Source organism: Apteryx mantelli, chromosome 18, assembly GCF_036417845.1.
Source record: "Apteryx mantelli isolate bAptMan1 chromosome 18, bAptMan1.hap1, whole genome shotgun sequence".
Taxonomy (NCBI): Eukaryota; Metazoa; Chordata; class Aves; order Apterygiformes; family Apterygidae; genus Apteryx; species Apteryx mantelli.
The window spans coordinates 6354740-6370921 of record NC_089995.1 but is presented as its reverse complement, the minus strand read 5'-3'; the positions used below and the strand labels follow the sequence as shown (position 1 = coordinate 6370921).

At 45.3% G+C, this 16182-nt stretch overlaps 2 long non-coding RNA genes across 2 annotated transcripts; both read right to left on the bottom strand.

Moving 5' to 3' along the window:
- Window positions 1-2335: 2335 nt before the first annotated feature.
- LOC106488237 (uncharacterized) lies at window positions 2336-9753 on the bottom strand. Its single transcript, XR_001293154.2, has 4 exons — window positions 9693-9753; window positions 6626-6785; window positions 5676-5743; window positions 2336-2630 (listed from the first exon to the last, which is right to left on the bottom strand). It is a non-coding gene; the product is annotated as an uncharacterized lncRNA (long non-coding RNA).
- A 2290-nt stretch (window positions 9754-12043) lies between these two features.
- Window positions 12044-15781, bottom strand: LOC106488262 (uncharacterized). The gene is made up of 3 exons (XR_001293155.2): window positions 15763-15781; window positions 12658-12766; window positions 12044-12118 (listed from the first exon to the last, which is right to left on the bottom strand). It is a non-coding gene; the product is annotated as an uncharacterized lncRNA (long non-coding RNA).
- Window positions 15782-16182: the final 401 nt, after the last annotated feature.

The following is a 16182-nucleotide window of genomic DNA, read 5'->3' as shown; positions in this document are numbered from 1 at the left end:
GAGGCTGCAGGACGACTCTCCAGGCAGGCCGGCTGCAGCTGCAACGCTCAGCCCAGCCCCGCCGGAACGACGGCTCTTTGCGCCGGTCGGACTCGCCTCGGCGCGGGAGAGGCGCGGATCTCCGAACGCGCTGCAAGGCGACTCAGCCTCTTCCCTTTGCTCTGCCTTTTAAAAACCAGGGCGCCGGAGCGGTTTTCCCACCCGGCAAAGCTGTCCTACCGAGTCGCTTTTCACAGCTGGACGCTGCCCAAGGTGCCAGTTCTGCAGCTCAGGGCCCGGACGCGATGCCCCGAGCATGACGGAGAGCTTTAAAACGGAGCACCGCGAGACGCACCAGCTGTCCAGGCACACGCCGCATTGGCACGGCTGAGCCCTCCTCCCACCTCCCTCCAAGCCGAGGAGGAACGGGGACCCATCCTGCGCGCCAGGACGGCCTCGACGGCAGGGAGACGCGCGGTCCCCGCCGACGCAAGCGGGGCACAGCCACACGTAGGTCGCCCGTCACCCAGGCGTGAGCCTGCTTTGCACCACGGCCAACGCGATTTGCTGTAACGGGAGGATGGATTTGGGTGACTCCTTTTCCAGCCCTTTGGGGGTGTTTTTGCCACCCCATTTCTGCCTTCTCCATCGCAGCAACCAGCAGCTAAAAGTAGAGGCAGAAAAAACATAAAACAAACTTTTCTCCAAAAAATACAAGCCAACCTCAGAGGTCACCCCCCCACACACATGCACTTCTGCCAGTTCCCGCTGCAGGTTTTCAGATGTCCCGAGCAAGGAATTCCATCTCACACAACCCTGGTAATGGATCATTGCTGGTTTGAAGCCAGACTAGAGAGACCAGGGTTAAACCCTCCTGCCCCGGCAGCCACGGCGCGTGCTCGTGCCGCAGGAGGCCGGCAGGCAGCGGGAGCCAGCTGGGGCGAGGGGGTCCGCTCTGGTTCCTGTAATTTGAGGACTAGAGATCTGGGCAAAAATTCGTCCATCTCATGCCAGAAGGGCACCAGCGTGGCTGCTCGCACGTTGCACAGCTGCAGCATAGGAGCTCTTCGCAGGAGATGCGTTTCTACACAGGTTTTCTCGTCTCACTGTGGGTTTTGAGATGATGCAGGACACGCTGCAAGCGTTCGGGCGGGGGGGGGGGGGGGGAGCTGAGTCTATAACTGGCACAGTTCAAACTCCATTTGGTGGAAACCATATGCCAGTCTGGTCCTACTTCCTCTCTCCACCCAGCAAATTAGCCAAGTGGACAGTCTATCGACTAAACACAGCAAATTTTACCACAGCAATAATAGTCCGTCCGGAGAGAACATTACCACTCACTGCCCAATTAGAAGAACCTTGAATGCAAGGAAATGCCTTTCAAATAAACACTTGATAACCCTCAATAAAACTGTAAGAGCGCGTTACTGCAGATTTACTACCCCGGAAAGGAAAGCTCTTCACGGTGCAGCCAAGAGCTTATTGCTTCTTGTTTAATGCTGATAAACCTGAGAGCTTCGCAGTCTCGCAGCAACCTGGGATCAAAGCAGTTTAGCAGGAAAATAACCTGATGCTCTGCCCCATGCTGAAGGAGGGGTACCCCGACGCCGCAGAGACGGCAGGTTGCGTGCTTTTGCTCCCGGCAATGTTGCATTTGCTCAGGGGTTCCTCACTCCTGCTGTAAGGCTGCACCGCTCTGAGTATGCGCATCCATGCAGTTGAAGTGCTGCTGGCTCGTACCCCGGCTTGCTCGGGCCTGCGGTTGTGAAGGCGGCTAGGTGGGATTGCTGCCCTTTGGCGTCTCTGCATTCCTCGGCTCTGCCACCAAAAGCACCGCCGCTGCAAACCCTGCGATCCGTGCCTGCGGTGGGGCCACGTCCCCTCTTCCTGCTGCCCCACGTGCATGCAAGGAGCAGCGTAAGAAGTGCTGGGTGATCAACCGGACTGCCTCCACTATGGCATTTAGACAGTATATTTAGACAGTATTTGGGTTTTCTGAAAAAGCGTGATTGGAGAGGAGGAAGGAATGGGCTGGCTCTATTTACACTGCTCCAGGTTTCCCATTAGGACCGCCCAGACCCCTCGGGCAGCAGCCCTTCCTGCATTAGCACAATGGGGATTTTACAGCCCCGGGGAGGATACGGCAGCACTTTTGTTCCATTAATGAACATTGACACAAAGGTCTTGCCCTTGCCTGATGAGCACTGATGTGTTGTTTTCTGTATTCACAGTTCTTGGTGATAAGGAAATATTTACAGGGGTTTTTTTTCACCCTCCTTAAGAAGCCTGGTGGGGAACAGCCCAGTGCTCCAAAAATATACACCCAACAAAAATCATTACTAATTCCTTTATCTTTATTGACTCAAGCATGTTTCCTCCCTAGTAACCCTTTAGCCAGTGCCCTACCTCCTTAGGAATGCCCAGGTTGCCAGGGGGACCAAAAAGTCCTGTCAGCCAAAAAGCTGTGCCCACCGTTGAGACGTCTTCTCTGGAGAGACTCATGTCCATGGTTCCTGCAGGGCTGCCTGGTGCCCACCACATCCTGCATCGCAGGCTCCCCATGTGCCCAGCCAGCAGGAGGGTGGCTGGATGTCAGCTGCCACGTCCAAGTCCGTGAGACGTGCAGCAGCGGGCAGAAAGGTCCCACTCTCCTGGGCAAGAGAAAGGGTTTCATGAAGATCATATGGTGAGCTGGAGATGTGCTGGAACAGAAGTCATTTCCCTGAATGAAGAAGGATACAGATTTAGGAAGCAGCTTTCAATTGTTTTGGTGGAAAGTGGTGGGAAAGAAGAGAAAAAGAAGATTGTTCTAAGTCAAAACCTTGCTTAAAGAATGAAAAGCAACACTCAGCGAATAATGAGGACTTTGATTCTGGATTGTCCAGGTTTCCTAATTAGCCAGTGTTTATCTACAGGTGGGAGCCTTCTCTATTCCCAGCCTCCAAAAGATTGCTGGTGATCACCAATTCTTGCAATAGGGAGTGGGCAGCACTGAAAGTGGCCTGGGACGCTGTGATCAGTGGGTGGTCTGCTTCTGAGGTTGGCCAAACCTAACAAGAGCCCATGGTCTGATAGCCTAATTTCTGGTTGTCTAACAGTCTAATAGGGGTTTCCCTTCTGGAGGATTTTCGGAAAGATGGTCCATAGCTTGCCCTGCGGTGTGTCACGGAAAGGAAGGAGTATACGTCGCCCCGGCTGAGAAAGCCAGAGCACGCGCGGCCCCACAGCTCCATCCCAACGCTCCTTGTGGTGCTCCCGTTACCGCAGGCTAATTCCTGCGACGGGCACCCGGCTGCCTCTCCGCACGCCCCGCAGGGCACCAGGGCATCGCTCCGCTCCCCTCCCGCTCGCCTGCTGGGATTAGAAAAGTCCCTGTGTTTCCTCGTGGGTTTTTTTCCTCCTTCTGAAACAAAGGGGCTAAACTTGCTTCTCCTACATAAAAGCTAGAGATCTGCTGATCAGCATTAGCGCTAATGTGCCTCTAGCCCCTTAGCCATCTACTTTGTGGAAAATGGTTTCAAAATACGGGTCCAAGTGTTCGCAGAAAATAAAAATATGTACATACAGCCACTTGCACATTCCTAGCAGACTTCAGCAGCTGTTTGCACTAATTAAGTAAGAAACGAATATATAAATTAGATACCTAGCAGGTGTGTAATCAGTCTGTGCATGTGATTACATCAACAGTATATTGTTTTACCCTGACTTCTGAATCAATAAATAAAAAACAGTAAGAGACTAATCTCTCTTTGATATCAGATAACTTGCCTGTCTTGGATTTGAAAACAGGAACTATCAAGATCTAAAACTGACAGGACAGGGGAGGATGTCAGAGGAAGATCTTCTGATACTGATATTTAAGCTGTAATTGGTTAAAGAAGTAGGAATAAAAAAATATAGAAGATACAAAGCCCATATTTACACAAATAAAATAAGGGACCTTAGATTACTTCCTTTTCAATACTTTCAATTAATAATGTAAAGTTTTTGACACTAATTTTTAAAATTCTTTTTCTGAATACTGAATGTGTTTCATCCGTTTTCTTTCACTTCATCAAATACAGTGAAGTGCGTGCTGTCCGGGGTATTGCCTTTTTTCCCCCATGCAGAATGATATCCAAATGTTTCAAATTTTTTTACTGCCCCATTTCTTTTTATGCCAAAAGAAGTTTCAAAAAGTTGAAGAGGTTTTGAAAAGATACCGGTGAAAGAACAGATTGGAAAAGAACAGAAGACAAATATGAAACAATACCTGCATAACTGTCTTGTGAAAATATTGGGAAAGTGAAAAGAAAATGTTTTTTAAACACTTACAATAGTGACTTTTGCTGGTGTGTAGAGTTCTTCCCAGCAGAAGTAAAAAAAAAATTTAATGGCAATACTAGCAAAATTTTGGCTCATTGAAATGTGAATGTTTTTATTGCAGCTGAAAAATTTAATAATTTGAAATTTCTACAAAACCTCAAAGTTTGTTGCACTTTGACTGAAGTAGCAGAAGTTACAGGACCCCTTATCCGACCCTGCACTGCAACCACCTATCATTCTGCTATTTTTTTATCCTGCCTAAATCTATCACTCAAATGACACCAGCTCTGTGCCACAGTCAATAGTTTCTTCATTCATCAGTGCTGCAAAAGATGTATTTTACACTAGAACAGGTCTTTATTTCTCATAATCTTTATCTTTTATGATAAAGACTTACCTTAAAAAATTGGCAGAAAACAGGCACACGAGCACAAGCCCTGCAGTCAAGGCAATACGGTTCTCTGCAGCTATGGAAACAAACTTCTTTTTTTCTGCCCCCTGAAAAGTTGCACTAGATGCTGCCACATTTGGGGACACACAGACGTCTGCTGTCACTGCCCCTCAGTAAGCACTGCAGCCATGGGGGGCCAGTATTTTTCAAGTGTGGACGTTAAGCAAATGCATTACCCAAACCAAGGGCTATCCATGCCTGTCTGAAGTAAAATGGAAACCTGCTCTAATAAGGCATGGTCCTCCAGTGCAGCACCCGAGCCTGTTCACCATACCGTACGAAATGCATGCTGCGCATGGGAAAGAGGCAGAAAAGTGAAATAAAGGGAAGTAATAGAAAAAAGCCGAGGTCGAAGCAGGTCCTCCTCCCCTGGAAAAGGAGGGGAAGCCAGACTACCAAGAAAGTCCTGTTGGCTGTCCCTGACCAGCTCATGTCCCCTGGCTATTAGCCGCACCTCCTGCAAAGCCACACCGAGGGACCTGCTCAGACACGTGCCATCAACTCGCTAGAATAAAGGCATAACGCAGCTCTCACCTGCAACCTGTCCTGCGAATTTTGGCTTTGTTGACTCACGATTCACTCCGTTGTCCTAAATGTTCATTCATGCAGAATTTATGATATATCTGAGCAAGATAAACCAAAGCAAGATCTAGATTTTATAGTTCAAATCCGTCCCTTTTGGATGCTTCTTTATCGCATGTATTACTATGAACACAGTGACAGAATCTTATTCAGCATCTCTATCAAACAAATCAAAACACATTACAAAGCATCTCAAGGGATGAATCTTAAGTCTGGGAATGCAGCCTCCACATCACTGTATGAAGTGGCTAGAGCTGAGTGGGATCACAGAATTTGCAGGAACACTTTCTAGAAAGTAGATTCACACGCACCATCTATTTGAGGAGTGCATATTAACCCTCATGCTTACTGGACTCACGTGTTTATGCAGCATCTCAGACAAACGTCATGGAATTGCTCCTCTGCAGGATGGACAATTTCAGCTGCCTAGAGAGACAAAACAAAGGAAAAAAACAGTAATTATTCTCAATTTATAGGTGGAGCAATAAGGAAGAGATTTAGTCTTTTGCCCAAGGTCATTCAGGAAGGGTATAGCAAAGCTGGGAAAGGACCTTCAAATCACAAATTACAGTGCAAGTGTTAATTGCAAAACCGTCTTTAAGCGCATCTACAGATTTAATTTGATGAGCTGAGTTCTGACAGTTTGTTCTTCATTATTGTAGTTCCTGCTCTAAATTACTGGGTCCAGTGACAGGCAAGGTAAAACTGTGCAGCGGTAATCAAGTATTGTTTTAAGGTCCCATCTCACTATTGAAAATGCAGCCCCATTGGTTCTAGGACTAGGATTAAAAAGGAAAAAAAAGCGTCCTTAGGAATCGTTTTGAGCTGACGCAGTGCAGCGAGGTGGCTTTTTCCCTTCGCAGCTTGTGTACAGCAGTTCAGCTCTTTCCGTTTTCCCTACCAGCTGCTCGACGAACACTACCCCTGTCAGCGGGAAGTTACAAAAAAATGAATGAAGACTGATGATTAACGAAGAAAGAGGGTGAATATTAATCATGGAGCCAACATTTGATGGGAACACTGATGGAATAGTGGTCCCACTGGAAGTTGTTAGGAGTTGATTTTTATGCCCCAGGGCAGTAGTTTTAAACCACGAGTCATGATGGAAGAGAGGGAGCTCGTAATGGTTTAAACAGGCCATACTGAAAATATACCATGGCCCTCCCTTCCCCCTGCCCCAGTTCCCTTCTTTGTTGTGCTGGGACGAGACTGTAACCCAGGTCTATTGTGCTAGGCTGAGACTGCAACCCCGGTCTGTTCTTTACACCACGTTCCCCCAAATCACCAGAAACTGCAAGGATCACAGACCTTTGAGAAGTGGACCAGGAGCAAGACTTCTCCAATTTCCTTTCCAAACCGCAAGGGAACTCTCGCCTCCTGAGGCCACTCTGGTTAAGTCAAGTCAAGGCACACAGAGGTGTCGCTAGATCTGAGCAGCTCCCACCTCGCTCAGCGCTTCCCTGTGACACTGGAAGAACGAGGAGAGTCTGGGGCAAAGCACTTCCAGAATCGGAAATCCAGGTTTGATTTTCTGCTATTTACAGTCTCATCATAACTACATTAAGGAGCTGTGAATCAAAGCCCTCCTAACATTGGCTGCAGCTTTCAGTATCACACAATTTAACAAGTGTAAAAGCGTACTTGCAATCAGAACCGTATACGAAGCGAACAACTGATACTCTTTTTCTTTGATACTATACAAAATCATTCACTATACCAGATCATCCATTTTTTTCTGCTAAAAGACCTTGCAGATGCTGCCTTCAAGCAAGCTTCATCCACACACCAGACAACCACTAAAACCCTGAAAGTAAGAGAGAGAGAGATGAAGATACTGTAAAGATACTGCAGATTTACTGCACATATCGATTTTAATTGGACAGTCATAGAAAGGACTTGCGAAGTCATTCAGATACGGCTGCAGTCTGACACTAAAGTTAATGTGAGCTGGATACACACTGACATCCAGCTCTTCCAACAGTCCCACCATGCAAATAGGCTATTGTATATTTTACAATTGCTATGAAGTTGTTTCAAAGTTTTTTTGGAGGGAATGAAATGGCAAAGAAAGGAAGGCTATATTTTGAGCTGATATCAGTCGCTGTAACTTGACTGAGGCCAACAGAGTTATGATGTTTCTCAGTGACAGATCTTGGGTGCTCCCATGTTGCTCACTAATCTAATCTCTACCAAATACTCCAAAAGGATGCAGATATCATGGCACACAGTCACTTCCATGAACCTTGCTCTACAAATTAATCCACATGCTCTTCTCAGGAGAACATAGCATCTCCACTTGGCCACACACAAGCATTTCTTACTATTGAGAGGGGCACTTGTTCTCACAGTGTAAGGGATTGTGAGAAATTTACTGCCCTCATCTTTCCCCCCGCCACTCTCATCTGTCTCATCCTTTTGCTGAGATTTTATAATTATTGTCATTTTATTCTTATTTTTCATCACCATAGGCCAGGTTGTTTTTCTAAATAAAGGTCTGGTTTTGAAAATACCAAAAGCTTTTATAATTGCAGCAGAAGGTTAGACAGATTAGAGTACAGGCATGATGGATTATGCATGCTTTTTTCCGGAGATTTAGTCTGCAGTGTCTTGCCATTCGGCAAGATTTCCCAAAAATGAAGTGTGGCTGCTCACGAGATGCAGCTTGGCCACCATTCCTCCAGCATGCCCCACAACATGAAGGTAAAAATCAAAGCTGTTCCTATAGTTTCAGCTATAGGGAAGACTGAAGCGGGCTGCAGCACATCTAGTTACAAAGAATCTGGAAGTCACACATGAGAAAGTCTCCTGAGAGCCCTGATGCCAGAAGAACTTGAACAGCAGAAATCACTTAATCCTCAGTGCTGCATTTTATCCAGAACATTAGGCCTTCAACAGCACAGAAACCCTCAGGTGCATTTTCATAGTTAGTTAATGCTGTTCCATAGGTGGGTGATTTGCAGACATGCAGGATATTCGGTGTGTTAGGACCCTGCTCCTTTTTTGCCGTTCGGTTCACAGAGCATCTCCCGCTCCCCGATGAACGTGCAGGACTTGTCTGCATGTTTCCACAGCAGCTGCTCCCATGAAGCTGGCAGTACGTGAAACGGCAGCCAGGGAGGGGATATCTCACGCAGCCTTTATTCCAGCAGTCTGGCAAAACTAGGTGCTACCTTGCAAAGGGGACAACGCACTGCGGCTCCCCCAAATAAATAACTGTTTAATGCACCTGTCATTTCAGATGTCAGACCAGAGACAAGGTCAAGCTTGGAGAGAAATCAGCCTGCTCCATCCTTGACCCGTCATTCATCACTGCATTTGTCCACAGCCAAACAGCCCAGCTGGATAACAGGGAAAAAACCTTATCTGAGCTCTAAAAGGGTCCCATTTCTGTTATGGAGAATTTTATTAATAATACTCTCCGGAAAGCAGCGGGAGCTCTGATGGACAGCTTTGCAGTGACATTTTTCAATAGAGAAGCTTAAAATCCTATATCTATGCACCCGGTCAGCAGGCTGGAGGAGATGAGAGGTTAATTTTGTAGAGGGCAAAAGGTGAAAGTTTGTAAGTTATTAGAAAGAGGAATATGCTTTCATAGTTATGGGATATATCAGCCTTGCCTTCATCTTTCCTCATGTATTATGCGGTATGCCATCACAGTTATGTCAATGTATCCAAACTTCATGCTGATCCCTCCTCAAATCTTTGGGCAATAATTAGCGTTGCCAGCTCCTCGTTCTTACCACTGTATTGGACACAGTATTAGCCATAGCTCTTAAAAAGCATAGCTCCTGAATTCGTGTTAATTCACAAGAATTTCAGATGTCCTTACAGAGAAAACTTCCTAGTTCCTTAGGGAAAAAAACCTAAAAGGGTGAAGCTTTGTCCCTATGAACGAGAAGGGAATGGGAGAAGAGAAGGAAAAAGAAAAAGAGAGTATTTTTTTAGTATTTACAGGAGGAATTACTCCTGAATGAAAGCACAGGAACAGCAACAACAATAGCACCAAGGGGGCAAAACAACCCCCCGTTTGGCGCAGAGAACTACGATGCTTTTGGTGCTTTAACTTAGAAGTTCCTACACACCAAGCACAGCACTCAGTTACTGAGAGAATTGCATCTGGCTCGTAGAAGGGGAGACGCATAAATTTCTCTCTTGCAGATACTCTTTTTTTCTTGTCTCCATTAAAATTAAGTTAAAAGAAGAGCATCTCTTTTTTTTTCCCCCCCTGAATACAGAAATACAGTGACTCTTTTGGAAGTTTTGGCCTACTGTGCTTGCCAGTTGGGCAGTCACAGCCACTCCGTGACTCCTGCAGTGTGTTAGCTTAGTGGACCTTGGGATACCAGTAAATGCAGAACGTGAGGCCCATACTCACATCGTAAAGATCCAGGCTGAATTCTCGGTTTGATTCCTTTCTGCTGAGAGATCTACACCTGCAATATTTTGAGAACTGATAATTTTGAGACCTGCAGACTACAGCGAACAATTTACGGGCTCAGGCAAACATGCACATTCCCATAGCCTAAAAGTTTCCAAATCCCAGATTTGCCATGGTAAATGTCCATGTACAAAAACTTAAAGCATGGCAATGCAAGAATTTTCAACTTAGTTCAGCTTTCCTTCACTGCAAGCTGAATTAAGTTGCACTATTGACAGATGTACCCTGGAAGGGTGCTGCAACACACTATCTACCACTCACAGAACAAAATATGTCATGCTGGTATCTGGCTTAATGCTTTCTATTAGCTCTAATACAATTTCTGAGGGAAAAGTAACATGTTAAAGCCATGTGTCTGATCGTCAGAACAGAGGAAATGCAAACGTTAAGATTACACATATCACATTATCTCTGACCTAGCTCCTGGGCATGACGGGAACCTGCCATGACCTGATTATCTTTCCTGTCCTTCTGCAAGTTGTGATCAGCTGCCCTGTTTACGGACACTGTATTGCTGTGCCACATGGCAAAAGGTGACTTCAAGTTAGTTCTTTAGTTCACCACACTGTTTTCTCAAACATTTTACATTCATTTGTGCATAGAAGTAAAGTCATATTATCCCAGTATTTCAAGACACACTATTTTGAGAGACAGCATGACCATGTATGACTATGTAAGACACTCAAATTGCAGGAGAAAGTTGTGAAAATTGGCGTTGTCCACCTGCCTTCTGTTTTGCCTACTTAAAAAATGTCTCGGGCTAGCCAATGTAATGCAGTGATTTAAATTACGCCTGAGATTTTCAGAGGCATGCACTAGATCCCAAACTCCTTGCAGACGATGTTGGCTGAGGTGCGTACGTATGCCGGTCACCTTTGAAATCCAAGGCTACGCACAGAGTGCTGCACCAGTTTAAGCAATGAGTTTCTCTTGGCCTCCAGCATTTGTTACCCCAAATCTTTCAGCATTTCTCAGCTAAGACCACATCATCCCTCTCCCTGTGCCGACTCAGCGGCTCCATTAGCGCTCGTTTGTTTCCTCTAAAAAGCATTCCTCTGCTTTGTTTCGTTGGACCTAACATTTTTATTTTTTTGCCTCTTTTCTCCCTCCACAGGGTGACAGCTATTTTATCACCTACAACAAGAAATGCTGATCCTGTTGTGCAGGCAAAACATTTGCAAAGGGGCAGGGGGTACACAGAAAGCAGTAGGAAATTGATAAGGGCTGTAAAGTAGCTTTATAAAAATGCCGACAAGCCTGTTCAGGGCACAGAGCACCTGCACCTCTGCCCCCGGCAGCGCTTCCTTCAGATGCTCCTATTGTTTTCATTACTATTTGTGACTCGATCATTAATAAATTACTATTTTTTTTCTTGTTGGCTCCAGCCACCAAGGGAGCCAGCAGGTGCACCACTTTTACAATTAGCCCTTCGTAATGCATGGTTGGCAAGAAAAGTTGTCCACAAGCTGCAGAGTTTACCAACTGGATTTCTGCTTCATGGCCACAGCACTTGGAGCAATTAAAGGAGAATTTGCAGGGAGGCACCTTAACGAGTCTGTTCATGTGGCCGAAAACTTTGGCGAAGGGGCTGAATCTCAAACTTGGAGACCTGCTCATGAAAGTGGGCGATCAGCAGGCAGAGGGAGAACATGCACAGTAACCCGCAGGGCAATGAGAGCAAGCTGTCTCATTTCAAAAACATATACTGTGCAATCCTGCTCGGGTTACCCTGTTTAGAGGCAGCCAATATCACACATTTCAGATCAAATAAAAGCCTAACTCAGATGGGGCTACAAGACTGAAAAGACTGGGCAGAAAGTTGCTATCTCCATCTTTCAGTATAGGATCAGGTCCACTCATAGATTTAGCTAGGGGTCTGACTTTCCACAGCAGTGCCGTTCTCTGCGTTTATATTGGTAAAATTATGGATATACTCAATTCCTTTTCTCATACAGTATGAATTTCTCAAATACAATTATATCCATGTTATCCTAGGGAAGGATGCGGGATTCAAACAGCAGTCAGGTGGCCAGGTCGTGTGCCGTGCTCTGACGAGCCCAGGGCAGGGCCTGGCAGCACCCTGAGTGAAGTGTGCAGGATCTCTCATCCCCATTGGGTAACTTTACCCCAGGGGGAAAAAGGAAACCCACAAAACAAAATGCAAAGCAGAAAGCATAAATGACTCGGGAATAACTAAACAAGGTGAGCAGAAAGTGAAAAATCCAAGCAGGGCACTTGATCACAGGTTGCTAGTCAGCAAACCAGAGAAGTGGTGTACCTGTTTGCCTCCGAGACAGGACTCCTTCTGTTCCTACACACTCAGGGGTTTCACACAGTTCTGGAGAAAAAGCACGGTGGCATCTCTAATAGAGAAACCCAGTTGAAACAGAGGTTCCAGGGGAAGAAGGAGGAAGAGAAAAGTTATATTAAAGATGACATGTCACACAGAAAACCATCAAAATCAGAGTTTGCTTGGATCAGACCTGGCTCTATTCACACCACTGTCCTGTCTTTCATAGCAGCTAATACAGGACACTGGAGGAGGAGGAACAAGGTGGCCAGTGTGCAGCCCTGTGATAATTTGCCCTCTCATTGGTGCAGGATAAGGTCAGGGACTGATTCAAAGCTTTGATTCACAAGATTTAAAATCCTCTCCAATTTTTTTTTCAAGAGTACCAAAAGTTAATGTTATATTAATGGCTTCCACACAAGCATCCTAGATGCTTGTATCTTGCTAAGATGAACTGGACAAGAAAACATCCTTTGAATGAATTAAAAAATAATAATAAAATTAAAAAAACCCCAGCATTTTCCTCACTTTACGCAAGGGCAAAACCAAAGACCATTCAGAAGAATGTCCGAAGAGATCTGCAAATCACCATGAGTTCATTACAACGCTCACCTGAGATATGAAAGCCCCCTCTCCACTTGCAGCAGAGGTCCAATCTCCAGTGGTGATCCTAATCGCTACATTATAGGGTCATTCTTTGCAACCCAACAAGCATTTCCATCTAAAAAAGTAGAATAACTCTAGCAGGAGAGACTGCAGTCATGTCAATAGCTTTCGTAGTTACTTTAATGAATGGAGACAACACAAGCACTTTGGGAGAGGAATCCCATCTGTGCCTAATCAGCAAATCCATGTCACTCAGTTCACATTTGGTGCAGCTTCTGTTACCTTCCCGAGAAAAAAGCATACTGCAGTGAACAAAGGCAAAACTTCACATCATCTAGGAGACTTTCAAGAAAAAGAATACAAGGCAGGACTAGTTAGGAAAGTGTTGTGACAGCAGATCCAATAAATGCTTGACTTGGAGCTACAGACTGAGGATTTCTACCTGGGGTCAAACTAACTCTTTCTGCATGGCTGAGACATACCCTGATAGTACTACATGCATCATGGCCATGTCCTGCACGTGATGTGCTCCCAACCTTCCTTCCCACTGGGCAGATCGCAGATGAAAGACAAAATTTCTGTGTGCAGATTTTTCTGTGGGACCTTGGTGGGGGTGACAGTCTGCACTATGTCTCTCCTGCACACAGCCAGGGTCCCTCCACTGAGAAGATAACAGCCTAAAATCATCTTCAAAATTCTTTGCCTTGAGAGGCAACTTATTTTTAACAATATACAGCCTCACTGAAAATAAAATATGAAAACTCACAGCAAATTCTCCTGGCCATATTTTTTTAATATGTAATTTAAAAGAAAATAAAATCTGAAAGCATTTTTGAAGACAGGGAGAGGAAAAATCACAGTGTGGTTAGATAACAATTAAATGCGTCACATAAATAAAGGGCATAATTGTAAAAAAAATCTGAAAACTTAGAAACTAAAGCATAATGGGATAGTAGCATGAAAAGTGAGTGTTCAGAGCACAGTTTAATCTCAGCTTCAAAATCAGTTCTTTTTTTAGCCAAAATAGGTTACCCAGCCCTGATCCTGGGAAATTTGATATCTACGTGGGTTCACTGAATTATGTTGTTAAAAAAAAAAAAAAAAAACTGTGAAGAAAATACATCCCCCCACTATTGCCTCTCCAATACATCATTTTGCCTGTTTAGGAAATAGTGATGTCTTCCACTTTTTCTTGTTCACCTTCAGAATTAACAAGGCTTCCTTTGTGTGTTTGCTTTGCCTCGCTGTGAGCATTAGCCTAGCCCCAGAAACGCATGGTTTGTTAAAGGTGATGCACCAGAAGCAAGGGGTGCGTCTCCTCGCTCTACCCCCTACCCCAGCACAGCAGCGCACAGCTCACTAGTGGCAGCAACCGTAATATGTCTTGTTGAGGCCACATATTGTTAAGCCATTAGACTTTCTCCTGCAACCAACACACAGAGCCCCTTAGCTCCTTCCTTTTACTTGACCTGAACTATAGGTTCTGCTAGCAGTAAACTCAATCACTGTCCTTTCCAAGTCTGCTATTAAACCTTGGCTCTAACCAGCCAAGAAATTAATCTCCAGTGCCCGACCTCTCTCAGCCCCAGTGTGCTCTACAGCGGCTATACACAACCTTTGAACCCCATCTGCATGGCTTCATCCATAAACAAAAGTACCTCGTGGAGTCCAGTGAACCCAGCCGGTTCCTCACTAACATCGTCTGCAAAAAATAGAGCACTAAGCCTTTCCGCTTGGAAGTTTCATATTCTCCTGCCAAAGCAGAGCCTTAGATCAAAAAACTAATAAAACCAAATCCTCTTCTCTGGTCTGTATTTTCTAGGGTCCACATCTATATGCACACTGTAACGGGTGAAAAACACTGCTTTCTCCAGTTGCCATATCCTGTATTATTGAATGCGACAATGCCAAACATCCCTCTTTTCTGCATACCTGGAATGAGTGTCATTCGGATGGTATCGCTTGTTCCTAGAGAAGGACTAAATCATTACCCGTTTGTTAATCCATCATTCATCCTGACAGTCACCGGTGCATGTGGACAGCTACGGGCAGAGGACAGCCACCAAACCCAGGCAAGCTTTACATTCAGATTTTATCTAGAGCACCAACATTTCAGACAGGTTAGGTATGCCTCTAGTAATTTTATCGTCTTGATAGTTGTAAGGATTGCCACAATATAAACCCTTCTATGGAGCGTCGAGAAATGAACCAGACTGCGCTGCACCAAGTGCAGTATCAGACAGACTGTAAGAGCATCCACCTTGAAAGAGATGCTCATATAAGTAAATGGGGAGCAAAGGCAGTATACTCCCCCATTTTACAGGTGAGGAATCAAGGTAGAAAGAAATAAAACAGTTTTCTTGAGGGCACGCAGGATATCTACAGGAGAAACAAGAACCAAACCTCAAATCACAATCCGTTGCCCAATCCCTTTCTGCTAAAGGAACTGACAGAGGGACCAACCCCGCATTCCCTGCTATATCGGAGATCAAAACTGGTTACGTTCCTCTGAAAAAACCTACATTCACATGGGCAGAAATTCGCCTGCAATAAGCACTAAACTTGAATGTAAATGCAGGCTGTTTTAGCATAGCTAATCAGTCACTTTGGGATTGAAACAAGCTAATATTTACTGCCCCTGAATCTATTTTTTCTAACTGCAAACAATAGAAGGTCTCCCTCTGCTTTATAATGCTCTTTTCTTCTCCAAATAAGCTGTTCAGCAGTCACCAGTTTACCAATTAAAAATTTTAATAATAATCAGTTTATCTTTTAAATTTTTTAGTTGTTCTCTGGAGACTTCTTTCCCCTCTCACCAGGCGTGAACACACACACAGTTGATCTGGCATTTGCCACAAGCAAGGAGACAAAACCTCCACTATGGGGGGGAAGAAAAAGCGTTGGGAACCTTGTAAAACACTATCGCCTTGGAGAGTCCCACTCCCATCTGCTTTCCGCCCCCCGCTGCCAAATTTTCTGCCTCCTCAGTTGTGCTGGAGGCTGAATCAACTGCATATATGGTTGTGCTCCGACCCAGAGAGCGGAGGGGTGTAGAGCAGAAACAATAACCAAGTTTTACTTCTTTTCAAACCAAATATCAGTTGTGCTTACCAGGCAAAATTAACAATCCTGCTCCTCTCTTTATACTTGAAAATAGCGGAAGGAGAACTAACTGCCTTTCCTCATCACCCCTTCACTGCACGGCAGTGGTTCTCGCAGTGGGGATGCGGGTCTCCAATGAAGATTCGATTGCAGAAATGGGCTCCCAACCTCAAGGGCAGCTGCAAGGCCAGAAGGGAAAACAGATATGGGATCACCAGCAAAACTATTTGGGAACCGCTGCTGTTTAGCCTTCCAAAGAGCAACCCTTGGTTAATTCCTTTTAGAGGTCTTTATTCCACACTGGTCTCCCTTCCGGCAGGTCCCGGGCAGAAGCACTAGGAGGCATAATCCTTCCCATTGTACAGTGCTGTCTACAACTATTCCAGCTCAGTTAGCTTTGTCACAGACTTGAGACTATTTTTAGAAGCT